General features: G+C 41.3%; 1 protein-coding gene across 1 annotated transcript in view; it reads right to left on the minus strand.

Moving 5' to 3' along the window:
* slc7a1a (solute carrier family 7 member 1a) overlaps nt 1-26029 on the minus strand; it is an 87318-nt gene extending 61289 nt beyond the window's left edge. The window contains exon 1 of the mRNA XM_034178353.1: nt 25945-26029. The gene's annotated coding sequence lies outside the window, so the exon portion shown is untranslated. The remainder of the gene's footprint in view (nt 1-25944) is intronic.
* Nucleotides 26030-27591: the final 1562 nt, after the last annotated feature.

The following is a 27591-nucleotide window of genomic DNA, read 5'->3' on the forward strand; positions in this document are numbered from 1 at the left end:
GGCCCAGGTCCGAAGACCTCAGAGACCTACTTGTCACATATGGATGTAATAGCTCGGTGATATAAGATGGCATTTGACCATGCAGAGCTCTAAAAGTCAGTACGAGAATTTTAAATTGGAGTCTGAAATGGATGGGGAGCCAGTGCAAGGAGGAGAGGATTGGGGTTATATGTGACCTCTTTGATGACCTCGTCAGCAGCCTCGCAGCCGCATTCTGAACCGTTTGTAAGCGGTCCAAAGAGGACTTGCTAAGGCTAAAAAATAGAGAGTTACAGTAATCCAAACGTGATGACACAAATGCATGAATGATCATCTCCATCTCCGCCCGAGACACAATGCTGCGCAGACGGGCAATATTGCGCAAATGGAAAAAACAAGACTGTGCCAGGCGGGTAACATACGTGTCAAAATTGAGGGAGTGATCGAACGTAACACCCAAGTTCCTCACTGCTGAGCGAACAAAAGGGGCCAGAGAACCAAGATTCCCAACCACAGTGGGAACAAACTCATCATGGGCACAAACAAGGACCTCAGTCTTTGCTATATTTAAGGACAAATAGTTGGCCGCCATCCAGTCACCAATAACCTCAACACAGTTCTGAAGAGCAGATACCCTAGAGACCGTTTGAGGAGTGAATGAGATGTACAGCTGGATGTCATCTGCATAACAGTGGTAGGAGACATCTTTAAAACTACTCAAGACATGACCAAGTGGGAGCAAATATAGAGCAAACAATATAGGTCCCAGAACAGAACCCTGAGGCACACCACAGGATAGCATGGCAGAGGAGGACATAAATTTACCAGCAGCAACAGCGAAAGTCCTGTGTGAAAGATAAGACAAAAACCAGTCCAGAGCAGACCCAGAAATGCCCACCCAAGTCCTTAGTCTCTCAACTAAGACTCCATGATCCACCGTGTCAAAAGCTGCAGAGAGATCCAAAAGGACAAGCACAGACTATTCACCTGCATCTCTGAGCATTAAAATATCATTTGAAACTCTGAAAAGGGCAGTTTCTGTAGAGTGCAAGTGACAGAACCCAGACTGGAATTTATCAAGAATATTATGTTCAGCTAAAACCTCATTAAGCTGTTTGGCCACCACTTTCTCTAAGACTTTGGAAATAAAAGGCAACTTTGAAATTGGTCTAAAATTTTGAAGGGGTGAAGGATCAGCATTAGGCTGATAAGGTACTTAGAGTGCACTTACAGAAGATATGTGGATGGGACAATAATTTTTCAATGTAATTTAGTTTCATTTATGTAGCGCCAAATTACAACAAAGTTGCCTCAAGGCACTTCACACAAGTAAAGTCTAACTTTACCAACCCCTAGAGTAAGCAGGTGACAATGGTAAGGAAAAACTCCCTCAGATGATTTGAGGAAGAAAACTCAAGCAGACCAGACTCAAAGGGGTGACCCTCTGCTTGCACCATGCTACCAAAACAAATGACAATACAGGAAATTACACAGGAAATTTTGGGAGTCCATGGTGGTGCACAAGATGGGAGGCCTACAGAAGAAAACCCCCACTCCTATCTCTGGATGGAGCCGCACCTCAAACAGAGGAAAAAAACAGAATCAGGTGGCAGAAAGACAACAAATACAGTATAGTTTGTCAGTATAAGGCAACAAGAAAAACAGAAGAAATACTAAGGTGATCACTGGCCACTAGTCCTAAGCTTCACTAAAAGACCCAGACTTTAGATAAAGTTGAGGCCCCGCCCACTCCATTTACTAATAAAATGAATTTAAGAGGGTATAAAGCATAGTAGTATACTATGCCAGTATGCCAGCGATACGAAAGGGACAATAAGTGGGTTTTAAGTATGGACTTGAAAGTCTCTACATAATCTGACTGTTTTATTGATGCAGGGAGATCATTCCACAGAACAGGTGCACAATAAGAGAAAGCTCTGTAACCGCAGAGTTTTTATTCACCTTAGGGACACAAAGTAGTCCTGCAACCTGAGAATGCAGAGCCCGGATCGGGACGTAGGGTTTAAGTAGGTCAACTAAGTAGAGAGGTGCCAGTCCATGAACAATTTAGGTTAGTAAGAAAACCTTAAAATCTGATTTCACAGGGACAGGAAGGCAGTCAAGAGATGCCAAACTGTGTGTAATGTAGTCAAACTTTCTGCTTCCTGTCAAAAATCTGGCAGCAGCATTTTGAAAGAATTGGAGACCCCTAAAGCTGGACTGCAGAAAACAGAACATTGCAGTAGTCCAAGTCTAGAGGAAACAAATTCCTGAATAAGGGTCTCAGCATCAGCCATAGACAGGATGGGACAAATCTTCGATATATTTTACAGGTGGAAGAAAGCAGTCCTCGTAATATTTCTAATGTGGAGGTCAAAGGACAATGTAGGATCAAAAATTACCCCAAGGTTCCTCAAGTTGTCACTGTGATGTACAAGCCCAATTCCAATGAAGTTGGGACGTTATGTAAAATGTAAATAAAAACAGAATACAATGATTTGCAAATCCTCTCAACCTATATTAAATTGAATACACCACAAAGACAAGATATTTAATGTTCAAAGTGGTAAACTTTGTTGTTTTTGTGCAAATATTTGCTCATTTTGAAATGGATGCCTGCAATACATTTCAAAAATTTGGGACGGGGCAACAAAAGACTGGGAAAGTGGATGAATGCTCAAAGAACATCTAATTGGAAACAGGTGAGTGTCATGATTGGGTATAAAAAGAGCATCCCCAAAAGTCTCAGTCATTCACAAGCAAAGATGGGGTGAGGATCATCACTTTCTGTACAACTGCATGAAAAAAATTGTCCAACAGTTTAAGAACAGTGTTTCTCAACGTTCAATTGCAAGGAATTTAGGGATTCTATCATCTACTGTCCATAATATAATCATAAGATTCAGAGAATCTGGAGAACTTTCTACACATACGTGGCAAGGCTGAAAACCGGCACTGAATGCCCGTGACCTTCAATCCCTCAGTCGGCACTGCATTAAAAACCAACATCATTGTGTAAAGGATCTTACCGCGTTGGCTCAGGAACACTTCAGAAAACCATTGTCAGTTAACACAGTTTGTCGCTACATCTACAAGTAGAAGTTAAAACTTTACCATGCAAAGCGAAAGCCATACATCTACAACATCCAGAAACACTGCCGCCTTCTCTGGGCCCGAGCTCATTTGAAATGGACAAACGCAAAGTGGAAAAGTGTGCTGTGGTCTGTCCACACTTCAAATTGTTTTTGGAAATCATGGACGTCGTGTCCTCCAGATAAAAGAGGAAAAAGACCATCCAGATTGTTACCAGCACAAAGTTCAAAAGCCGGCATCTGTGATGGTATGGGGGTGTTAGTGCCCATGGCATGGACAACTTACACATCTGTGATGACACCATCAATGCTGAAAGGTACATCCAGGTTTTTTGGAGCAACACATGCTGCCGTCCAAGCAATATTTTTTTTCAAGAACGTTCCTGCTTATTTCAGCAAGACAATGCCAAGCCACATACTGCACATGTTACAACAGTGTGGCTTTGTAGTAAAAAAAGTCCAGGTACTAGACTGGCCTGCCTGCAGTCCAGATCTGTCGCCCACTGAAAATGTGTGGCACATTAAAAAGTGCAAAATGCGACAACTAAGACCCCGGATTGTTGAACAACTGAAGTTGTACATCAAGCAAGAATGGGAAAGAATTCCACTTACAAAGCTTCAACAATTAGTGTCCTCAGTTCCCAAACGCTTATTGAGTGTTGTTAGAAGAAAAGGTGATGTAACACAGTGGTAAACATACCACTGTCTCGCTTTTTTGAAACGTGTTGCAGGCATCCATTTCAAAATGAGAAAATATTTGCACAAAAACAATAAAGTCTATCAGTTTCAAAAATAATAAATATCAAAATTAATAAATATCTTGTCTTTGTGGTGTATTCAATTGAATATAGGTTGAAGAGGATTTGCAAATCATTGTATTCTGTTTTTATTTACATTTTTTACAATGTCCCAACTTCATTGGAACTGGGGTTGTATGACACATGAGCCTAGGCTAAGCATTACCTCTTCAAATTGATGCCGATGTCTCACTGGACAAAGAACCATCATTTCAGTCTTGTCAGAGTTTAAAAGCAGGAAATTGCCACATCCAGTTTTTCACTGATCCAAGACAATACTGCAATACCGATATATTTTTGATGCACTCCTCCCCTCTCCAAGTCCACAGAAGAAAGGCAGGGAACTCCCTTTTGCCTGCCTAACCCCACACCCTATCTGCATCTGCATGCACAGCTCTCTTCATGTAACATAAGGTGGCAAGGCCTGATTAACATCATTCCATATAACAACAATGAATATAAAATTGACACATTTTACATACAGTAGTGTTCAGAATAATAGTAGTGCTATGTGACTAAAAAGATTAATCCAGATTTTGAGAATATTTCTTATTGTTACATGGGAAACAAGGTACCAGTAGATTCAGTAGATTCTCACAAATCCAACAAGATCAAGCATTCATGATATGCACACTCTTAAGGCTATGAAATTGGGCTATTAGTTAAAAAAAAAAAAGTAGAAAAGGGGGTGTTCACAATAATAGTAACATCTGCGGTTAATGCTACAAACTCAAAACTATTATGTTCAAACTGCTTTTTTAGCAATCCTGTGAATCACTAAACTAGTATTTAGTTGTATAACCACAGTTTTTCATGATTTCTTCACATCTGCGAGGCATTAATTTTGTTGGTTTGGAACCAAGATTTTGCTCGTTTACGAGTGTGCTTGGGGTCATTGTCTTGTTGAAACACCCATTTCAAGGGCATGTCCTCTTCAGCATAAGGCAACATGACCTCTTCAAGAATTTTGACATATCCAAACTGATCCATGATACCTGGTATGCGATATATAGGCCCAACACCATAGTAGGAGAAACATGCCCATATCATGATGCTTGCACCACCATGCTTCACTGTCTTCACTGTGAACTCTGGCTTGAATTCAGAGTTTGGGGGTCGTCTCACAAACTGTCTGCGGCCCTTGGACCCAAAAAGAACAATTTTACTCTCATCAGTCCACAGAATATTCCTCCATTTCTCTTTAGGCCAGTTGATGTGTTCTTTGGCAAATTGTAACCTTTTCTGCACGTCTTTTATTTAACAGAGGGACTTTGCGGGGGATTCTTGCAAATAAATTAGCTTCACACAGGTGTCTTCTAACTGTCACAGCACTTACAGGTACCTCCAGACTGTCTTTGATCATCGGGTGAGCCTTTGCCATTCTGGTTATTCTTCTATCCATTTTGATGGTTGTTTTCCATTTTCTAGATGAACAGCCTATAATTTTTTGCACCTGCGTATAGGTTTTCCCCTCTCCAACTTTTTAATCAAACTACGCTGTTCTTCTGAACAGTGTCTTGAACGTCCCATTTTCCTCAGGCTTTCAAAGAGAAAAGCATGTTCAACAGGTGCTGGCTTCATCCTTAAACAGGGGACACCTGATTCACACCTGTTTGTTCCACAAACTTGACGAAATCACTGACCGAATGCCACACTACTATTATTGTGAACACCCCCTTTTCTACTTTTTGTAACTAATAGCCCCATTTCATAACCTTAAGAGTGTGCATATAATGCATGCTTGGTCTTGTTGGATTTGTGAGAATCTAGTGAATCTACTGGTACCTTGTTTCCCATGTAACAATAAAGAAATATACTCAAAACCTGGATTAATCTTTTTAGTCACATAGCACTACTATTATTCTGAACACTACTGTACATGTAGCATCCTGGGGATGTGGAATGAGTGGCATGTAATGTCTGGCAGTATAGGTTCTGTTCTGACCACACAGAGCTTTGATCACAGGAGTTCAGCTGCATTTTTTTCTGGCTGCAGAGAGAAAATTTCAATCAGGTCCAGCGAAAATGTGATGAGAGAGATCGCAGCTACCAAAAAATTTGACTGTCTTCACTTTAACACAACTTTTTTCACAAACAAAGTGTTATTCTGTAACTGTTCCACAGAGGTGCAAACCACAAATAAATGGACTCAGTGCAGCAAAAGTTTCTTTCCTAATGCATTTACTGTTGTTTATAAATATCTCTCTTTCCTGATGCATTCACTGTTAACTTGTAAATCTTTCTCTCCATCTCTCGCAACTGAAAAGTGGTAGCCTTCCATATTACGAACGATATGGTCCCTCTTCTAAGTGTAACAGGGAGACTTTAAAAAGCTACAATACAATAAATACAACTGACTTACTCTTGTTTACATTTTTTATTATTTGCACGGCTGTGCTTTGTTGTGCAGGAAAGAAAAATCTAGAATGTTTCTTATTTGTTTCTTATCAACGTATTGATTTATTCTGCCTAACAGAAACCTGGTTACAGCAGGATGAATATGTTAGTTTAAATGAGTCAACACCCCCGAGTCACACTAACTGTCAGAATGCTCGTAGCACGGGCCGGGGCGGAGGATTAGCAGCAATCTTCCATTCCAGCTTATTAATTAATCAAAAACCTAGACAGAGCTTTAATTCATTTGAAAGCTTGTCTCTTAGTCTTGTCCATCCAAATTGGAAGTCCCAAAAACCAGTTTTATTTGTTATTATCTATCGTCCACCTGGTCGTTACTGTGAGTTTCTCTGTGAATTTTCAGACCTTTTGTCTGACTTAGTGCTTAGCTCAGATAAGATAATTATAGTGGGCGATTTTAACATCCACACAGATGCTGAGAATGACAGCCTCAACACTGCATTTAATCTATTATTAGACTCTATCGGCTTTGCTCAAAAAGTAAATGAGTCCACCCACCACTTTAATCATATTTTAGATCTTGTTCTGACTTATGGTATGGAAATAGAAGACTTAACAGTATTCCCTGAAAACTCCCTTCTGTCTGATCATTTTTTAATAACATTTACATTTACCCTGATGGACTACCCTGCAGTGAGGAATAAGTTTCATTACACTAGAAGTCTTTCAGAAAGCGCTGTAACTAGGTTTAAGGATATGATTCCTTCTTTATGTTCTCTAATGTCATATACCAACACAGAGCAGAGTAGCTACCTAAACTCTGTAAGGGAGTTAGAGTATCTCGTCAATAGTTTTACATCCTCATTGAAGACAACTTTGGATGCTGTAGCTCCTCTGAAAAAGAGAGCTTTAAATCAGAAGTGTCTGACTCCGTGGTATAACTCACAAACTCGTAGCTTAAAGCAGATAACCCGTAAGTTGGAGAGGAAATGGCGTCTCACTAATTTAGAAGATCTTCACTTAGCCTGGAAAAAGAGTTTGTTGCTCTATAAAAAAGCCCTCCGTAAAGCTAGGACATCTTTCTACTCATCACTAATTGAAGAAAATAAGAACAACCCCAGGTTTCTTTTCAGCACTGTAGCCAGGCTGACAAAGAGTCAGAGCTCTATTGAGCTGAGTATTCCATTAACTTTAACTAGTAATGACTTCATGACTTTCTTTGCTAACAAAATTTTGACTATTAGAGAAAAAATTACTCATAACCATCCCAAAGATGTATCGTTATCTTTGGCTGCTTTCAGTGATGCCGGTATTTGGTTAGACTCTTTCTCTCCGATTGTTCTGTCTGAGTTATTTTCATTAGTTACTTCATCCAAACCATCAACATGTTTATTAGACCCCATTCCTGCCAGGCTGCTCAAGGAAGTCCTACCATTATTTAATGCTTCAATCTTAAATATGATCAATCTATCTTTGTTAGTTGGTTATGTACCACAGGCCTTTAAGGTGGCAGTAATTAAACCATTACTTAAAAAGCCATCACTTGACCCAGCTATCTTAGCTAATTATAGGCCAATCTCCAACCTTCCTTTTCTCTCAAAGATTCTTGAAAGGGTAGTTGTAAAACAGCTAACTGATCACCTGCAGAGGAATGGTCTATTTGAAGAGTTTCAGTCAGGTTTTAGAATTCATCATAGTACAGAAACAGCATTAGTGAAGGTTACAAATGATCTTCTTATGGCTTCGGACAGTGGACTTATCTCTGTGCTTGTTCTGTTGGACCTCAGTGCTGCTTTTGATACTGTTGACCATAAAATTTTATTACAGAGATTAGAGCATGTCATAGGTATTAAAGGCACTGCGCTGCGGTGGTTTGAATCATATTTGTCTAATAGATTACAGTTTGTTCATGTAAATGGGGAATCTTCTTCACAGACTAAAGTTAATTATGGAGTTCCACAAGGTTGTGTGCTAGGACCAATTTTATTCACTTTATACATGCTTCCCTTAGGCAGTATTATTAGACGGTATTGCTTAAATTTTCATTGTTACGCAGATGATACCCAGCTTTATCTATCCATGAAGCCAGAGGATACACACCAATTAGCTAAACTGCAGGATTGTCTTACAGACATAAAGACATGGATGACCTCTAATTTCCTGCTTTTAAACTCAGATAAAACTGAAGTTATTGTACTTGGCCCCACAAATCTTAGAAGCATGGTGTCTAACCAGATCGTTACTCTGGATGGCATTTCCCTGATCTCTAGTAATACTGTGAGAAATCTTGGAGTCATTTTTGATCAGGATATGTCATTCAAAGCGCATATTAAACAAATATGTAGGACTGCCTTTTTGCATTTACGCAATATCTCTAAAATCAGAAAGGTCTTGTCTCAGAGTGATGCTGAAAAACTAATTCATGCATTTATTTCCTCTAGTCTGGACTATTGTAATTCATTATTATCAGGTTGTCCTAAGGCTTATAGTTAGGGCTGGATCGGGTGACCCTGGACCATCCCTTGGTTATGTTGCTTTAGACGTAGACTGTGGGGGGGTTCCCATGATGCACTGTTTCTTTCTCTTTTTGCTCCATATGCATCACTCTATTTAATCATTAGTGATCGATCTCTGCCCCCCTTCTCGGCATGTCTTTTTCCTGGTTCTTTCCCTCAGCCCCAACCAGTCTCAGCAGAAGACTGCCCCTCCCTGAGCCTGGTTCTGCTGGAGGTTTCTTCCTGTTAAAAGGGAGTTTTTCCTTCCCACTGTGGCTAAGTGCTTGCTCATAGGGGGTCGTTTTGACCGTTGGGGTTTTTCATAATTATTGTATGGCCTTGCCTTACAATATGGAGCGCCTTGGGGCAACTGTTTGTTGTGATTTGGCGCTATATAAGAAAAAAGTTGATTGATTGATTGATTATTTGATTAGTCTTAAAATAAGAGTGATTGTGACATCACATGTGTGACATTGAGTTACAGTGCATCCAAAAAGTATTCTCAGCACTTCACTTTTCCACATTTTATGTTACAGCCTTATTCCAAAATGGAGTAAATTCTTTTTCTCCCCTCAAAATTCTACTCACAACACCCCAAAATGACAACAAGAAAAAAGGGGATTTTTTTTTTATTTTTAGGAAAACCTCTTAAAAACACAAAAAACAAAGCAATCACGAATGCATAAGTATTCACACCCTTTGCTCAATACTTTGTTGATGCATCTTTGGCAGCAATTTCAGCCTCAAGTCTGCTGGAATATGTGTTTGGCATATTTGGCAGTGTTTGGCACACTGAGCTTTGTGCAGTTTTGCCCATTCCTCTTTGTAGCACCTCTCAAGCTCCATCAGGTCAGATGGGGAATCTAGATATACAGCCATTTTCAGATCTCGCCAGAGATGTTCAATCAGATTCAGGTCTGGGCTACTCAAGGACATTCACAAAGTTGTCCTTGATATCTTGGCTGTGTGTTTAGAGTCATTATCCTGCTGAAAGATGAACTGTTGCCCCAGTCTGAAGTCAAGAGCACTCTAGAGCTGGTTTTCATCCAGGATGTCTCTGTATATTGTTGCATTCATTGTTCCGTCAATCGTGACTAGTCTCCTAGTTCCTGCCGCTGAAATATCCCAACAGCGTGATACTGCCATCACCATGCTTCAATGTAGGAATGGTGCCTAGTTTCTTCCAAAGATGCCTTTTATTTATGCCAAAGAGTTCAATTCTTCAAGTGCCTTTTGGCAAACTCCAAGCGGGCTGCCATGTGCCTTTTACTAAAGCTTCCTTCTGGCCACTCTACCACACAGGCCTGATTGGTGGATTGCTGCACCTCCCTGATTAAGGCCCTTCTCCCGATCGCTCAGTTTAGACAGGTGGCCAGCTCTAGGATGAGTACTGCTGGATCCAAATTTCTTTGATTTAGGGATGATGGAGGCCGCTGGGCTCAATGGGATGTTCAAAGCAGCAGAAATGTTTCTGTACCCTTCTCCAGATTTGTGCCTCAAGCCGATCCTCTCACACAGGTCTACAGACGATTCCTTTGACTTCATGCTTGGTTTGTGCTCTGACATGCACTGCCAACTGTGGGAACTTATATGTAGACAGGTGTGTGCCTTTTCAGATCATGTCCAATCAACTGAACTGACTCCAGGTGGACTCCAATTAAACTGTAGAAACATCTCAAAGTTGATCAGCGGAAAGACAATGCACTTGAGCTCAATTTTGAGCTTCATGGCAAAGGATGGGCTGTGAATACTTATGCCCATATACAGTGAGGAAAATAAGTATTTGAACACCCTGTGATTTTGCAAGTTCTCCCACTTAAAAATCATGGTGGGGTCTGAAATTTTCATCTTAGGTGCATGTCCACTGTGAGACACAATCTAAAAAAAAAAAAAAAAGAAAATCCGAAAATCACAATGTATGATTTTTTTCAATAATTTATTTGTATGTTACTGCTGCAAATAAGTATTTGAACACTTGTGAAAATCAATGTTAATATTTGGTAGAGTAGCCTTTGTTTGCAATTACAGAGGTCAAATGTTTCCTGTAGTTTTTCACCAGGTTTGCACACACTGCAGCAGGGATTTTGGTCCACTCCTCCATACAAATCTTCTCTAGATCTTTCAGGTTTGGAGTTTCAGCTCCCTCCAAAGATTTTCTATTGAGTTCAGGTCTGGAGACTGGCCAGGCAACTCTAGGACCTTGAAATGCTTCTTACAGAGCCCCTCTTAGTTGCCCTGGCTGTGTGTTTGGGGTCATTGTCATGCTGGAAGACACAGCCATGACCCATCTTGAATGGTCTTACTGAGGGAAGGAGGTTGTTTGCCAAAATCCCACAGTACATGACCCCATCATTCCTCCTTTCAATACGGTGCAGTCGTCCTGTCCCCTTTGCAGAAGAGCACCCCCAGAATATGATGTTTTCACCCCCGTGCTTCATGGTTGGGATAGTTTTCTTGGGGTTTTTCTGATCCACTAAACATGGTAAGCGGAGTTGATTCCAAAAAGCTCTATTCTGGTCTCATCTGACCACATGACTTTCTCCCATGCCTCCTCTGGATCATCCAGATGGTCACTGGTGAACTTCAAACAGGCCTGGACATGTGCTGGCTTGAGCAGGGGGACCTTGTTGCCCTGCAGGATTTTAAACCATGACAGCATCATGTGTTACTAATGTAATCTTTGTGACTGTGGTCCCAGCTCTCTTCAGGTCATTGACCAGGTCCTCCTGTGTAGTTTTGAGCTTTCTCAGAATCATCCTTACCCCACAAAAATGAGATCTTGCATGGAACCCCAGACCGAGGGAGCTTGACAGTCATCTTGTGTGTCTTCCACTTTCTAATAAATAATCATAACAGTTGGTGTCTTCTACCAAGCTGCTTGCCTGTTGTCCTGTAGTCCATCTCAGCCTTGTGCGGGTCTACAGTTTTGTCACTGGTGTTCTTAGACAGCTCTTTGGTCCTGGCTACGGTGGACAGGTTGGAGTGTGATTGATTGAGTGTGTGAACAGGTGTCTTTTATACAGGTAACAAGTTCAAACAGGTGCAGTTAATACAGGTAAACAATGCAGAATAAGAGGGCTTCTTAAAGAAAAATTAACAGGTCTGTGTGAGCCAGAATTCTTGCTGGTTGGTAGGGGTTCAAATACTTATTTGCAGCAGTAACATACGAGGTCTGTCCAAAAAGTTTCTGACCTTTTTATTTTTTGCAAAAACCATATGGATTTGAATCACGTGTTATTGCATCAGCCAAGCTTGAACCTTCGTGCGCATGCGTGAGTTTTTTCCCGCCTGTCGGTTGCGTCATTCGCCTGTGAGCAGGCTTTGTGTGAGCAGTGGTCCACCCCTCTCATCGGATTTTTATTGCGAATAAATGTCTGAAGGATTTGGAGCTTTGCTGCATCAAATTTTTCCAGAAACTGAGAGACCTCCAGCTGGACGCCATTCGGAAATTTTAGATGACGTCGCGGCGGAGCCGCATGGCGCAAAGCAACGCCGTGATGAAGCCTCACAGGACATGTTGGGGCATGTCCAGCTCATGCACAATTTCTCGGATACTCACACGACTGAAAAGCAACCGGAAGCCGTCTGAAAGCCATCCTGTGAGACCAACACGGAGGTGCTTTTGTCCCGCGCCATGAGCGGCACGGGGGCGTAATCCTCCGCTTCTCTTTCCATGAAAAAAAACTCCTGTAACAGTGGAATGTGCCGAAAAAGTGCTGATGCCCACGCCTTCTTCCTTTTTTGTGAAAGTCAGACGACGTCCCGGATCAACAAAGCCTTCACGTTGGAAATGATCTGGTTGTTTCAGCCTGTCGATCGGCGCTCGGAGTGTGCCGCGCTCTCAGACGCTGTGGGCGGTCTTTAAACCGGCTGGAGCACTCCTTAATCTGTGCAATCCCCATAAAATCATCGCTGAAAGCCATCTAAATTTTCCGAATGGTGTCCACCTGGAGGTCTCTCACAGTTTCTGGAAAAATTTGATGCAGCAAAGCTCCAAATCGTTCAGACATTTATTCGCAATAAAAATCCGATGAGAGGGGTGGACCACTGCTCACACAAAGCCTGCTCACAGGCGAATGACGCAACCGACAGGCGTGAAAAAACTCACGCATGCGCACGAAGGTTCAAGCTTGGCTGATGCAATCACACGTGATTCAAATCCATATGGTTTTTGCAAAAAATAAAAAAGGTTCGATACTTTTTGGACAGATCTCGTACAAATAAATAAAAAAAAAAAAAAAAAAAAAAAAAAAAAAAAAAAAAAACATACATTGTGATTGCCGCAATTTTTTTTTAGATTATGTCTCTCACAGTGGACGTGCACCTAAGATGAAAATTTCAGACCCCTCCATGATATCTAAGTGGGAGAACTTGCAAAACCGCAGGGTGTTCAAAAACTTATTTTCCTCATTGTATGCGATTTCTCACTTACTCACCTTGACCCACTTATCCAGGATCAGGTCACAGGCATGTGATTTCTAAAGCCTCGGTCCCACCGAATAATAAGCCATGAATAATGAGCCATGCATGGGTGCGTCAGTGATTATTTGAATAATGATCCACGTATAAATCTATCACGTATCCGCTACTAAGGTGCCTCTATGTGACTCTCTGTATCTCACGTGTCAGGTATTAGCCTCTTGTGAGCCACAACCAAGCTGTCATTTGAGCCCTGCCCAGCCTCGAATGGCTTGTGTCGCCGCATATGATCCACGTCAAGCCACATATGATCCATGCAGCCCCATGTAATGCATTGTCTGTGCACGTTTAGGCATGGGTTTGGTCCAAACCTCCACACTTGGTCCCTTTAAAGTGTGGGTTTTCAATTCACAGCATCCACTCAAGATGTTGACACACAGTTCAGCCAGTGTGCGCCATGCGCCAGGCTGCTGGTCACTTGTGTTCCAGAGTCATTAAATGCACAACTCCAGCTAGAATTGAACCACGGATTCCTGGACAGTCACCTCTGCTCTTCTTCTCACTGCCTTTATTTCTTCCACGGCTTTACAGTCATTTTGACACCATGATCCAACTTGTAACTTTGTGTTCATCCATTAATGTCTGCAAAATTGCTCTTTTGCGAGCTCATGTCCTGCGTAAATGCTCATCTTGAGCGCAAGTCATTGCATCAGCACACTCAGAGCACACCTCGTCTGATCCATTTTAACAAGACATTAAATCTATCAAACATATTTTTACAGCTGCTTATAAAGAAGGAATGAACGTGCAACTGTTTTACCAAGCTATTGCAATATAAACATTACAAATAATGACCTTTTAGGCTATTCCAAATATGTTCTCCACCTCAGCAGATGAGACAGAGACAGAAAAAAAGCTCCAAATGTCCTCTGTGATTCCAGAAGCAATTAGAGGTGTTTTCAACATCCAAGTTCTGACAGAAAATGATTAAGCCAATACTAAATAATTATTATTATATACAGCATCCAGCGCACAAAGCAGTTGGGATTGTAGTGTGCAAGAGGGCTGAGCCTGTCCAAAATAGCCTGTCCTGTCCCCGTAGCCACCAGGTGCTCAGATAATGAGCTTTAAACAGCCTCGTCCTCACCACAAACATGCCTATAAAATCCCCGTAGTACCTTGTAACCCCACGCTGTTGTTGCTAAATCTTGAACCTCTTAAAATTAGCACCACACTCAGAGATGAGCTCTGTTAGCCAAATATTCTGCCTATAACAGGCTCTCAGGGACACTATTCTCCGATGATTGTTGAATAACTGGACTCATACCAAAAAAAAACAAAAAAAAAAATGCTATGTAACTCATTATTCATCCTTTATTATTCGGTGGGACCACGGCTTTTGTTTTGTTTTTTTTAATAAACTTGCAAAAATCTAAAAACTTTTCATATTGTCATTATGGGGTATTGTGTGTAGAACTGAGAGAAAAAAAAAAATAAATTTCATCCATTTTGGAACAAGCCCCATTTTTATTAAAATACTGACCTATAACACATATCACTATTCATCCAAAAATTACAGAGATATGATTTTTGATCCTTATTGTACAGCCCTGTGTAGAGCTCGACCGATATATCGGCCGGCCGATATTATCGGCCGATATAAGCCCTTTTCAAAGTACTCACTATCGGCCGAGATTTTGCCAATAGAACGCCAATAATTTCTCATAAACAGAACAGTTACTGAAATAACGTTTGTGTCGGCAATGTAAAATGTCCTTGCACCGTTTGTTCAGTAGATGGAGCTCTGACTCCATTCAACTGAGAGCTGCTTATACCCCTGCTTAAATGTGTTCATCACTGGCCCCCGTAGTTCGCCGTCACACGGCAGTGATCGGCTGACAAAAGCATACAAGTAAGTTTAATAATAATAATAATGTAATAACTTTGCGATTACATTCACCCCACATCTCTCCTGTTTCAGTTCAACTAAGTTTGATTAACTCAGATTATGTAGTAATGTGTCAAATGTGCTTCATTGCATCGGTCACGCTTTTTATTAAGCCCACGTTGTGTAGACCTTATTTCTAGCATGAAAAACTTTCGTTTACTGCTAAGAGGTTGAAACATTGAGATTCACTGGTCGTCTGGAAGGGTTCTGGGAATTACTGCCGTTCGCCATTAACCCTCTGGGGCCACCGCAGCCGTATACGACGGCTGGAACCAATTTTATTTACTAAATTGTAAATAACTTTTTAATGATATGAGATAGAAACTTACCTTTTTTTTTTTTTTTGCTGAAAAGTTAATTCCGCGGACTTTCGATCCACCGGCGACCATCTTGGTACTCCTCATAGAAGATGTGTGATGACGTGCGAAATGTGAGTGTCCAATGGGAATTGGTTCTCCGTCACATGGTTTTCCAAAATCCAATCATAGGGCAGATTTACCTCACGTGATATGGCAAAGATCGCTTTCAGGAGTGATATCTTACTAGTTGGCCTGTTTCAATAGCCCCCTAACTGCTCCAATTGCATTTTTGCATTTTTTTTAACTTGAAAATTCTTCTCTGTTATAAAGTTAATCAATATGAGGACAAAGCTTCAGCTTTTAGCTCATACCTTTTTTGTTAAGGGTCCAAAAAAAGAATATTTTATTCATTAAAAAAATAATAATAACATCGGCTGATTTATCGGCTATCAGCAAATCAGCCGATTTATCGATTATCTGCATTTTTTCATCTAAATATCGTTATCGGCATCGGCCTCAAAAAATCCATATCGGTCGGGCTCTAGCCCTGTGTGTGTGTGTGTGTGTGTGTGTGTGGGAAGGCTCTGCATCTATTGGCACAGTATGGTAGTTGTAATGTGGTGTGTGATATTGTAAGTTATGAATGATTGTGAGGAGTTGCATCAGTGTCGGATAACATCAAATCTGCAGACGCAGCCTCATGGGCATGTGGAAACGCTGAGCCATGGCTGCATCACAGGGCAGAAATCACCCCTGCCCCAGTGAGAGGGGAAACGCAAAGCAATAAGAATAATATCCCATGCTACTAGCAGGTGAGAAGTGACCACAGGGACCAGAGAGCAGCCATTCAGCAATAGGACACATTTAACCAAGAGAACCTGGAAGCATATGATATACGATACAGACCACCACCTCAGCACCAGAAAGGACCCAGAATCCCACAGAGAAAGGCCACCCACTGGGGAGTGCACTGGCAGCACCATAAGTACCACAGTGCCTCCTGGGTTCAAGTCTGCTGACGCTAGCATGCTGACATTCCCAGTGTTTGATAGCAGCCAAATTATATGCAAGATGAAGCAGAGCTGTTCATAATTTTACATAATGCACCAAACACCAACCAGGTAGCAGACCTGTCTATGTGATATCACACAGGCAAAATAAAGGTGCTCTATCAACTCATCTGATGCTTCAAAGTTAACCATGATGAATCACTTCATCCTCATTATGTGGTCTTAGGAAAAAATGTCACTCATTTGTCTCCCCAAGCAGGAGAGATGCTGCTCCATGGAGACACGTCACATGCAGCTGTACAGTGTAATGATATAGTACAAGCTAAAACCTCCAAATAAACAGCTTCTTCTTCACATTCTTATGTTTTACAAATGGACCAAACCCTCATCAGCAGGTGACTTGTAATGACTTATTGCTGAGTGGCAGCACCAAAACAAAAACAAGCTAAAGTCAGACACTAATTGTATATTAAGCCATTTTAACCTTTACAGGTCAGGCAGAGGATTTGAAGATGCGGTAGGCACCTTGTTAAATTTGGTTTTAAAGCCTTGATCCCACCAAATAATGAAGCCATGAATAATGAGCCACATATGGATTTGTCAGTGATTATTCGAATAATTGTCCACATATAAATCTGTCATGTATCCGCTATGAAGAAACCTCTATGTGCCTCTAAGTACCTCACATGTGGCAGGTATCAGCCTCTAATGAGCCACGAGTGACCTGTCATTTGAGGCCCGTCTGGCCTTGAATGTCTCATGTCGCCTCATATGATCCAAGTCAAGCCACATATGATCCATGTAGCGCCATGTAACATGAGGTTGGTGCACGTTTAGGCATGGGTTTGGTCCAACCCGCCACCCCTCCCACACATGGTCCCTTTAAAGTGTGGGTTTTCAATTTACAGCATACATTCAAGATGTCACATTTTTTAAACGCAGTCCAAAAAAAAGACACTCCTGCTCAGTCTGGCCAGTGTGCGCATCTGTGCACCAGGCTGCAGTTCACCTGTGTTCCAGAGTCATTAAATGCAGCAGTTCTGCATGTACACTCAGTGCAAAGTTGAAAAAGTGATGAAGGAAAAAGAACTACTGTGGAGAGGTTTCTCGTGACCAAAAAAAGACACCACAATAAGGTGTCACATTCTAAATAAAAGCTTGTTTTGAGTGCAAGTCACTGTGCCAGTGTGCACACAGCGGAGCTCATCTGATCCATTATAACAAGATATTAAATCTAACATACACATGCTTTTACAGCTGCTTATAAAGAAACAATGAACATGCAACTGTTTTACAATATAAACATTACAAATAATTACCTTTTATGCCGCATTCACACCGGACGCCACGCGACGCCACAAATTCGCATCCCTCGCCTGGCGATGGAGGTGCCACCATCACCCAGTGTGTTGCTCTGCTTTCGCTGCGAAAATTTGTCCCAGTGCGTCATCAAATAGGAGGAGCTTCCATTTCGCTCGCCGTCAAGTCAACATGATGGACCTTGATCACACAGAGTGAGTTGCTGTGCTCCAACTGTTGTGGAAAGCTGACAAACGCCAGCGGCACCGTCCCTGGGTTCACAACATCCTCATGAGACGTTCCGAATTCGTGGCGTTTCATCATTTGCTGCAGGAGCTGCATCTGGATGACGGCTGCTTTCAACGGTACTTCCGCCTCTCCAGGACCCAGTTTGAGGACCTCCTGTCCCATTCACGCGCGCACGTCAACAATTAAAAAAAAACTGGCTGCCACTGCTGCTGCTGCTCACTCTCCCCTCAAACTCTGTCATAATTGTGTTATAAACCAGTCACCATTTGTTTTATTATACATCTGTGTAGTTAATAAATAAAATAATCTTCACGGACGATTCGTTCGCGGGCGCACGTGAAAAAAACTGGCTGCTGTCACTGCTGCGGTGCTACTGCTCGCTCTCCCCTCAAACTCTGTCATAATTGTGAAATAAAGGACAAAAGGGACATAAGTCCTGCTCACAGGCTGGCTGCCAGAGACAGGACATCTCCACATCACTGCAGTCCCTGATTGGTCATCGCGACAAGACGAAAAAGTTCAGATTTTTCAACTTGGGGAGGAGGGCAATGCAACGCGATATCGTGCCACAAAAGCGCCAATCACTCAAAATCGTTTCATTCGCATCCATCGCGTCGCATTGCGTGGCTTGAACTTTTGTGGCACCACAACGCGTCCTTCCATAGGGATTACGTGGCAACCTGTTGCCGCCGTCGCTCGCATGTCGTCCAGTGTGAATGCAGCATTAGGCTGTTCCAAATACGTTTTCCACCTCCTGCAGCATACGAGAGAGACAGGACAAATAGGGTCCAGATAAAACGGGCCTCTGTGATTCCAGAAGCCATTAGAGGTATGTCCACCTCTTCCGCAATTTCTCGGATAATCACACGACGGTCCCACATCAAAATTTGATGCAGTCGCACTGCTCCAGTCGTTCTGCCATTTCCTTGCAAAGAAAAAACGACGAGAGACTCCACCCATCCTCACACAAAGGCTGCTTACAAGCAAATGACGTAACCGACATGCGTGAAAAAAAAAAAATCACGCATGCGCACGAAGGTTCAAGGTTGGCTCATGCAAGCACACGTGATTCAAATCCATCAGGTTTTTGAAAAAAATTAAAAAGGTAGGATACTTTTCTAACAGACCTCGTACAGCGTCCGGCGCACAAAACAGGTGGGAATGTCTCAGAGATGAGCCTCGTTAGCCAAATATTCTGCCTCTAAGAGCCACTGTTCTCCCAAGATAGTTGAATAACTGGACTCGTACCAAAAAAAAAAAAAAAAAAAAAAAAACATGCTACAACACCAATTCCAATGAAGTAGGAACATTGTGTGAAGTGTAAATAAAAACAGAATATAATGATTTGCAAATCCTCTTCAACATATATTCAATTGAATACACCACAAAGACAAAATATTTAATGTTCAAACTGACAGACTTTTTTTTGTTTTTCTGCAAATATTTGCTCATTTTGAAAAGGATGCCTGCAACACATTTCAAAAAAGCTGGGACAGGGGCAACAAAAGACTCGGAAAGTTGATGAATGCTCAAAGAACACCTGTTTGGAACATTCCACAGGTTAATTGGAAACAGGTGAGTGTCATGATTAGGTATAAAAGGAGCATCCCTAAAAGGCTCAGCCGTTCACAAGCAAAGATGGGGCCGAGGATCACCACTTTATGAACAACTACGTGAAAAAAATGTTTCTCAACGTTCAATTGAAAGGAATTTAGGGATTCCATCATCTACTGTCCATAATATAATCACGTAAGTGGCAAGGCCGAAAACCAACATTGAATGCCCGTGACCTTTGATCCCTCAGGCGGCACTACATTAAAAACCAACATCATTGTGTAAAGGATCTTACCTCGTGGGCTCAGGAACACTTCAGAAAACCATTGTCAGTTAACACAGTTCGTTGTTATATCTACAAGTGCAAGTTAAAACTCTACCATGAAAAGTGAAAGCCATACATCAACAACATCTAGAAACACCGCCGCCTTCTCTGGGCCCGAGCTCATTTGAAATGGACAGACGCAAAGTGGAAAAGTGTGCTGTGGTCTGATGAGTTCACATTTCAAATTGTTTTTTGGAAATCATGGACATCGTGTCCTCTGGACAAAAGAGGACAAAGACCATCCAGATTGTTACCAGCGCAAAGTTCAAAAGCCAGCATCTGTGATGGTATGGGGGTGTGTTAGTGCCCATGGCATGGACAACTTACACATCTGTGATGGCACCATCAATGCTGAAAGGTACATCCAGGTTTTGGAGCAACACATGCTGCCATCCAAGCAACGTCTTTTTCAGGGACGTCCCTGCATATTTCAGCAAGACAATGCCAAGCCACATTCTGCACGTGTTACAACAGCGTGGCTTCATAGTAAAAGAGTGCGGGTACTAGACTGGCCTGCCTGCAGTCCAGACCTGTCGCCCACTGAAAATGTCTGGCGCATTATGAAGCGCAAAATACGACAATGGAGACCCCGGACTGTTGAACAACTGAAGTTGTACATCAAGCAAGAATGGGAAAGAATTCCAGCTCCAAAGCTTCAACAATTAGTGTCCTCAGTTCCCAAACGCTTACTGAGTGTTGTCAGAAGGAAAGGTGATGTAACACAGTGGCAAACATCTGTCCCAGCTTTTTTGAAACATGTTGCAGGTATCCATTTGAAAATGAGCAAATATTTGCACAAAAAACAACAAGGTTTGTCGGTTTGGACATTAAATATCTTGTCTTTGTGGCATATTCAATTGACTATAGATTGAAGAGGATTTGCAAATCATTGTATTCTTTTTTTATTTACATTTTACACAACGTCCAAACTTCATTGAAATTGGAGTTGTACATGGAGTTGTACCATTCCTGGTTCTCAAGACCAGGCACCTAAGTGGCTCTACTCTTTTCTACTCTCCTATTTTACTCTTCCTTTTTAGATATTTAGATATACCTTTGTATACTGGCATAGTTCCACCTTAGAATTGGAATATAATATATAAGATATACCTTACTGAATTTTCATGGCTCATTATTGATCCTTCATTATTCATTGGGACCAAGGCTGAACTCACCTGGAGGGAGCCAGTTCCTTTGCTCGTCTTTTATTTATTGATTTTTCATATGCTTTTAATTGCATTCAGCCACACATTTTAGCAGAAAGACTATGGGACTCCTACAATGTTGATCCTACTCTTATAGCCTGGCTGACTGACTTTTTAACACGGAGGCCACAACGGGTGAGAGTAAATGGTATCCTGTCAGACACTCTCATCTACTCCACTGGATCACCCCAGGATTGTGTCCTTTCACCTTTATTATTTGTTTTATATACAAATGAATGCTGGTAAAAACATGCAGGGTGCAGGTATGTCCTGCCAAAGTGCAGGACCAACAGATATACGAGGTCTGTTAGAAAAGTTTAAGACCTTTTTATTTTTTTCAAAAACTATATGGATTTGAATCACGTGTGATTGCATCAGCCAAGCTTGAACCTTTGTGCGCATGCATGAGTTTTTTCACGCCTGTCGGTTACATCATTCGCCTGTGGGCAGGCTTTGAGTGAGCACTGTTCCACCCCCCGTCGGATTTTCATTGTCAGGGAAATGGCTGAGCGACTGCCGCTTTGCTCCATGAAAATTTTTTCAGAAACTGTGTGAGACAGCCAGGTGGAAACCATTCGGAAACTTCAGATGGCTTTCGGTGAAGATTCTATCGGCGTCACACAGATTAAGGAGGATTACAACCGGATTAAAGACGGCCCACAGCGGCGGAGAGCGCGCTGAGCTTCGAGCGGCCATCGACAGGCTGAAATGACCAGATCATTTCCAAAGTGAAGGCTGTGTTGATCCGGGATGTCATCTGACTACCAGAGAAATCGCAGAGAATGTGGACATCAGCACTTTTGCGGCACATTCCACTGTTACAGGAGATTTTGTAATGAAAGACATGCGGAGGAATTTGCGCATCAGAAAGCCATCTGAATTTTCCGAATGGTTTCCAGCTGGCTGTCTCACACAGTTTCTGAAAAAATTTTCATGGAACAAAGCGGCAGTCGCTCAGCCATTTCCCTGACAATGAAAATCCGACGAGGGGGGTGGACCTGTGCTCACTCAATGCCTGCCCACAGGCGAATGACGCAACCGACAGGAGTGAAAAAACTCACGCATGCACACGAAGGTTCAAGCTTGGCTGATGCAAGCACACATGATTCAAATCCATATAGTTGTTGAAAAAAATAAAAAGGTCGGATACTTTTCTAACAGACCTCGTAAGTTTTCTTTTGTCCGTGCTGCCATTTCCCTCCCTGTTATATAAGTGATGTGTCGTATCTTTTCTCTGTATTTATTTTTATTGTCTGTATGATTGTGGCAATGACTCTCATTGCTGGCTGCACAAAAAATTTCCCCACAGGGATATTAAAGATTTCCGAACTTGAATTTAACATTTACTGAGGTAAATGCCCACAATGTATATGTGTGTAGAGAATGTCTACATGCTGCCAGACAGTTGTAATTGCATCTTCACCAATTCGGTGGTGACAAAGAGGCTGTTTAAGTTGAAATTTTTTTACTTTGCCCCATAGTGTTACATTGTATAGCTGTCTACCCATGATAGTCTTAGTGTTTTTAACACAACACTGGACAAATTAAAATGATTTTTGACCCAAGTGAAAAATTATACCCCAAAATGTAGAAATAAGGCTCAAGTTGAAAAATCCTGGAGTTTCCCTTTAACCTAACTCTATCCTTATAATGGAGTTTTTCCCCCAGAAAAAAAGAGACATTACATTTGTCATGAAAATTCAGTGAGGCATATCTTAAATATTATATTCCAATTCTAAGGTGGAACTATGCTAGTATACTAAAATATATCTAAATATCTAAAAGGGAGAGTAAAATAGAAGAGTAGAAAAGAGTAGAGTAGAGCCACTTAGGTGCCTGGTCTTGAGAACCAGGGATGGAACTTGCAAAAGGACATTGTTACAGATATGAAACCCATATCCTTAAGTTGCATGAAACAACTCCTCGCATGCCCAGCGGTAGCTTAGACAAGATACTTAATCTGCATTTTCAAAGTCCACCCAGTTATAAATAGGTGCCAGCCTTGGCTGGAGAAGGGACCTGCGTTGGACTGGTGTCCCGTCAAGGGAGGAGTCATGGACTCCCATCCATTTCATGTTAGTGAATCTACAGTTTAGCACCGGCACAAACAGACTTCAGTGCATTTATAGGACTTTCTTCTTCTTCTTCTTCTTCTAGCAATAGCACTGAGTCTGTGGCACCTGGACATTTGTGGCTGTGACAGAACCCAGTAGTTAATGTATTGCAATGCTACTACTACTTCTAACCCAATACAGCCAGTGTTGGGATTGAGACCAGAGGATCCTCAGTTCAAATCCCAGCCTGACCGTAAAATCACTAAGGGCCCTTGGGCAAGGTCCTTAATCCCCTATTGCTCCCGGTGTGTAGTGAGCGTCTTGTACCCTGACATCAGGGTGAATGTCAGGCATAACTGTAAAGCACTTTGAGCGTCTGATGGAAAAGCGCTATATAAATTTACCATTTATCAATACAACACTGTCTGATCTAGGTGGATCATAAAACCTGGAAATGTCTTGGAAATGGAAACATTACTTACTATACAGATGATCACATTTTATGATATGTCTGTCTAGAATTAAAAGTAATGTGGAAGATATTTTAAATGGGGAAATTGTGTGGAGTTTTTTTAGTACAACCTAGAGAAACTGTTGTTTCCATGTGGGTTGCAGTCAAACAAAACTGAAATGGCTAAATCTTTCTTCAAATGTACTTAATTTTAAACATCTTCAACATTGTTACTTTTAAATATAGCCAGAAATGTCATAAAAATGCATTAATCTGCATATGAAATGTTTCTGAGACGTCTCTGGGTTTTAGGATCCACCTCTGATCTAGCATGTGCCCATGGAGATGCTCACCAAGCAGGAGACCTGAGATGGACCTCTGTGTCATATGTCACATAAGTCTCAACTTTGACCTTTTTGGTTTAAATTTTGCTTATAGCAGGAGAAAGTCTACAAGCAGGCATACAACCCCTGGCAAAAATTATGGAATCACCGGCCTCGGAGGATGTTTATTCAGTTGTTTAATTTTGTAGAAAATAAAGCAGATCACAGACATGACACAAAACTAAAGTCATTTCAAATGGCTACTTTCTGGCTTTAAGAAACACTATAAGAAATCAAGAAAAAAAGATTGTGGCAGTCAGTAACTGTTACTTTTTTAGACCAAGCAGAGGAAAAAAATATGGAATCACTCAATTCTGAGGAAAAAATTATGGAATCACCCTGTAAATTTTCATCTCCAAAACTAACACCTGCATCAAATCACATCTGCTCATTGATATTGACCCTATCCCATGACATTGACCCTATGTGTCTTTTTGCAAGGAATGTTTTCACAGTTTTTGCTCTATGGCAAGATGCATTATCATCTTGAAAAATGATTTCATCATCCCCAAACATCCTTTCAACTGTCCAAAATATCAACGTAAACTTGTGCATTTATTGATGATGTAATGACAGCCATCTCCCCAGTGCCTTTACCTGACATGCAGCCCCATATCATCAATGACTGTGGAAATTTACATGTTCTCTTCAGGCAGTCATCTTTATAAATCCCATTGGAACAACACCAAACAAAAGTTCCAGCATCATCACCTTGCCCAATGCAGATTCGAGATTCATCACTGAATATGACTTTCATCCAGTCATCCACAGTCCACGACTGCTTTTCCTTAGCCCATTGTAACCTTGTTTTTTTCTGTTTAGGTGTTAATGGTGGCTTTCGTTTAGCTTTTCTGTATGTGAATCCCATTTCCTTTAGGAGGTTTCTTACAGTTCGGTGACAGACGTTGACTCCAGTTTCCTCCCATTCGTTCCTCATTTGTTTTGTTGTGCATTTTTGGATTTTTGAGACATATTGCTTTAAGTTTTCTGTCTTGACGCTTTGATGTCTTCCTTGGTCTACCAGTATGTTTGCCTTTAACAACCTTCCCATGTTGTTTGTATTTGGTCCAGAGTTTAGACACAGCTGACTGAACCACCAACATCTTTTGCAACATTGCGTGATGATTTACCCTCTTAAGAGTTTGATAATCCTCTCCTTTGTTTCAGTTGACATCTCTCGTGTTGGAGCCATGATTCATGTCAGTCCACTTGGTGCAACAGCTCTCCAAGGTGTGATCACTCCTTTTTAGATGCAGACTAACGAGCAGATCTGATTTGATGCAGGTGTTAGTTTTGGGGATGAAAATTTACAGGGTGATTCCATAATTTATTCCTCAGAATTGACTGATTCCATATTTTTTTTCCTCTGCTTGGTCTAAAAAAGTAACCGTTACTGACTGCCACAATCTTTTCTTGATTTCTTATAGTGTTTCTTAAAGCCAGAAAGTTGCCATTTGAAATGACTTTAGTTTTGTGTCATGTCTGTGATCTGCTTTTTTTCTACAAAATTAAACTGAATTAACATCCTCTGAGGCCGGTGATTCCATAATTTTTGCCAGGGGTTGTAGATAGACTTGTGGAATACAAGCATGTTTAAATGGAAACCTCTCATACCATTTAACCATAAAAGCAGGCAGAAACAGAAAGAACATGCACCCCTTTATAAGTCACTGTGATGCGTTTGTGCCACATGAAAGTTTCGTAAAAACACAGTTTGGAGTAAAAATGCGCTCCTCAAACATTTCTGCATTCATGTCATTCAGTCACTGAGTTACAGATGACAGGTACATCTCAATGCATCCTTAAAATTATGAGTAGCTAAAATAATCACGGCAAACAACTAACTGCATTTAAAAATACGCTTTTCATAACGTGAAGGCTGCCGCTTTAAACTTCCAGTAATATTTATTTATTTTTAGTAAGTGTTTAAAGCGAAAATCTTTTAGTTTACAAGTGTTACCAAAGTCAAGTTAATGGAAAACAAAGATACTTTGTTCTTTAAACTGAGCGCTGTAACAGGCGTTCCTTACCTTATCAAGCCTGTGCGAGCGCATGGAGCAGCGAACCTAGACAGACTGAACTCGGATCCGGAGTCCAACACAGCATGATGCAGACTGTCGTCTGGTGAACGTAGGCCACGCCCCCCGCGCTCTTACATGTCAAAATAAAAGCTCAAGTAAGCCACGCCCCCCGCGCTCTTACTTGTCAAACTGACTTTCCCAGTGGATAAAGGAGAGGTGGAGTGTACTGTGTTTACAGCTCATTAATCCATGTACTTCTGCATCATATATATATATATGTATATATATATACATATATATATATACATATATATATACTCAACAAAAATATAAAAGCAACACTTTTGGTTTTGCTCCCATTTTGTATGAGATGAACTCAAAGATCTAAAACTTTTTCCACATACACAATATCACCATTTCCCTCAAATATTGTTCAATCAATCAATCAATCAATCAATCAATCAATTTTATTTATATAGCGCCAAATCACAACAAACAGTTGCCCCAAGGAGCTTTATATTGTAAGGCAAGGCCATACAATAATTACAGAAAAACCCCAACGGTCAAAACGACCCCCTGTGAGCAAGCACTTGGCGACAGTGGGAAGGAAAAACTCCCTTTTAACAGGAAGAAACCTCCAGCAGAACCAGGCTCAGGGAGGGGCAGTCTTCTGCTGGGACTGGTTGGGGCTGAGGGAGAGAACCAGGAAAAAGACATGCTGTGGAGGGGAGCAGAGATCAATCACTAATGATTAAATGCAGAGTGGTGCATACAGAGCAAAAAGAGAAAGAAACACTCAGTGCATCATGGGAACTCCCCAGCAGTCTAAGTCTATAGCAGCATAACTAAGGGATGGTTCAGGGTCACCTGATCCAGCCCTAACTATAAGCTTTAGCAAAAAGGAAAGTTTTAAGCCTAATCTTAAAAGTAGAGAGGGTGTCTGTCTCCCTGATCTGAATTGGGAGCTGGTTCCACAGGAGAGGAGCCTGAAAACTGAAGGCTCTGCCTCCCATTCTACTCTTACAAACACTAGGAACTACAAGTAAGCCTGCAGTCTGAGAGCGAAGCGCTCTATTGGGTTGATATGGTACTATGAGGTCCCTAAGATAAGATGGGACCTGATTATTCAAAACCTTATAAGTAAGAAGAAGAATTTTAAATTCTATTCTAGAATTAACAGGAAGCCAATGAAGAGAGACCAATATGGGTGAGATATGCTCTCTCCTTCTAGTCCCTGTTAGTACTCTAGCTGCAGCATTTTGAATTAACTGAAGTCTTTTCAGGGAACTTTTAGGACAACCTGATAATAATGAATTACAATAGTCCAGCCTAGAGGAAATAAATGCATGAATTAGTTTTTCAGCATCACTCTGAGACAAGACCTTTCTAATTTTAGAGATATTGCGTAAATGCAAAAAAGCAGTCCTACATATTTGTTTAATATGCGCTTTGAATGACATATCCTGATCAAAAATGACTCCAAGATTTCTCACAGTATTACTAGAGGTCAGGGTAATGCCATCCAGAGTAAGGATCTGGTTAGACACCATGTTCACAAACCAGTCCAAATCTGAGATAGTGAGCACTTCTCCTTTGCTGAGATAATCCATCCCACCACAGGTGTGCCATATCAAGATGCTAATTAGACACCATGAT

This window comes from Thalassophryne amazonica, chromosome 9 (genome assembly GCF_902500255.1).
Source record: "Thalassophryne amazonica chromosome 9, fThaAma1.1, whole genome shotgun sequence".
In the NCBI taxonomy this organism is placed as follows: domain Eukaryota; kingdom Metazoa; phylum Chordata; class Actinopteri; order Batrachoidiformes; family Batrachoididae; genus Thalassophryne; species Thalassophryne amazonica.